This window comes from Pteropus vampyrus, unplaced genomic scaffold (assembly GCF_000151845.1).
Source record: "Pteropus vampyrus isolate Shadow unplaced genomic scaffold, Pvam_2.0 Scaffold124, whole genome shotgun sequence".
Lineage (NCBI taxonomy): Eukaryota > Metazoa > Chordata > Mammalia > Chiroptera > Pteropodidae > Pteropus > Pteropus vampyrus.
Window position 1 is genome coordinate 192,249 of NW_011888905.1, and position 2,096 is coordinate 194,344.

The 2,096-nt window shown below is 50.5% G+C and overlaps 1 non-coding gene across 1 annotated transcript; it reads left to right on the forward strand.

Moving 5' to 3' along the window:
• The first annotated feature begins 1,955 nt into the window (after window positions 1-1,955).
• Window positions 1,956-2,037, forward strand: TRNAS-AGA. The gene has a single exon. It is a non-coding gene; the product is annotated as a tRNA-Ser (tRNA).
• The last annotated feature ends 59 nt before the right edge of the window (window positions 2,038-2,096 follow it).

The window sequence follows — 2,096 nt, forward strand, 5'->3', positions numbered from 1 at the left end:
TGATTCAGACAGAAGCCCAAATAGTGTTCCAATTAGACAAAGGCAAGGGGTATTTATGAGAAAGGGAAGGGGACCAGTTACATCCGTAGAAGGAAGTGATTTCTATTGGTGCAGAAAAGCTAACAGTGATGCTAATTCTAAACAATGTTTTTAATTCTCGGTCCAGTCATCATTTTATCTGCTTTCTTGTCATCTTTACAAACAGTTCTTTGGGGCACGATGTTGCTTTAGACTCAGTCCAAAGGTTATTTTGCCCTGCTTTAACATTTCAAAGGTTTGAGGCATGAGAACACAGGGCAATTCTTCCAGGATGGCAACGAAGGTCTAAAAGTAAACCTTAACCTTGGTAAGGACGATGAGGTCATCTGGGCTCTTCTACATGTGATCGGAATAAAAGCTTGGGTGATGTCTGCACAGCTTCATCTGGACCCTTCACCTAGACCCTCAGGGTAGAAGCCTGGTGCTCTGCCAACTGAGCTGTTCAGGGTCCCGTTGTGCTTCTTGATTTGCCCCATAAATAAATTTCATAAGTAATTTAAATCATTAAGAAAAGCTGGAGCCACAGTGATGGCCTCCAGCTTCCATGAAAACTCTTCGTCTTGCATTTCGCAGACACCACAGTTCAGAGCTTGTGTCACCACACATATTCTGGATGTGATGCAGATCATTAGTCAACAATAACACCAGACTCAGAGAGGGTTCTCAGGGCGTCCGAGTGGTCTCAGGCCCCAGGCTCAATCTCGCTTCCCGGCTTCTGATCTCTGCGTGGAGGCGTGAGGTCAAGTTCTATCTTTGACAATACCGTTTCTTTCTGCATTCGAGCTCTGCGACTCCTCTGATTGAATCGTAACCTCCTTCTTTGGCAGCATGACCAGATCTTACTGTCTCCCCATCATCACCCATATTTCACCCTGACACCAGAACGGTTCAGCTGAGTTTCCCCTCTGCCTGCCTTTCTTCCTTGTCCTTCCTTCCTCTTTCTTCCTTTCTATAAAAAGTACATGTTTATGAATATCTACTTGGATGAATAGTAATATATCAGTATTGCAATGTAGATCGTAAACAATACGGGAGGTAAGGGTTACACGTTCCTGTCCGGTATTTTAACTGTTTTGTGAGGCAGGTGGCGGGTGTTTGGAGCTTTCTTCCAGGCTTCTCCTGCATGTCCCTCTCCCTCGATTGCCTTCACCTGACCCTTTTCCTTCACCTGCTGGCTGTCTCCCCATCACTTCCTTCTCCAAGCCTAAGGGCCGTGAAGCGAGCAGGTTTGGTGTGACATTCTATGTCATAAGATAAGAGAGATGAAAGATGGGAAACGTGCTGTGTTGGTTAAATTTAGAGAAATGGGGCCGTTGCAGGCCCCCCAAATTAAACCAAATAATCCATTTCTAGAAAGCAGCTAGGATCTCACAGGAAATAAACTCATGGACTGGCTACACTCGTGTTTCTTTTCAACCTGTCTGGAAGGTGAAAGCGCGTTGGCCTTTGCAAATCACGTTGCCAAACCCAGGGACGCCAGGGCGCAGAGCTCGCCAGCAGCGTCTCCTCTCTCTCCCGCTGGGACCCAGGTCAGAGAGCACGTCCCTCCCCGGCGCCCACAGAGCGCAGCGCCAGCGGCCGGGGGTGGGAGTGGGAGTGGGGGGTGGAGGAGGACGGCCTCCTGTAAGTCCTGGAGGAAGAGTTCCGTCCGGGCCTAAACCGGCGTCGCCCGACGGCACCTCGGTGCCTGAGACTCCAGCTCCCAGCAACGAGCTCAGCTCGGCCGCGAGGGGCAGGCGAGCCCACCTGAACTTTGCTGGAAACGAAGATACCGGTACCGTGAGTACCTGCGCTCCCTGCCTGGTGCCACGCGTGTCGGGCTGCCGGAGAGTGTGACTTCCTTCTCGGAGTCTTTGTCTGCACAAGAATTTTAGCGTCACATCTGCCACATTCCCCTGCAGGAGGGACTAACAGCTGTAGTCGTGGCCGAGTGGTTAAGGCGATGGACTAGAAATCCATTGGGGTTTCCCCGCGCAGGTTCGAATCCTGCCGACTACGTCTCTGCTTTTTACCTTATGCTAAAACGGTTTGCTGTGGAGTCCGCGCGGTGCAGGGGG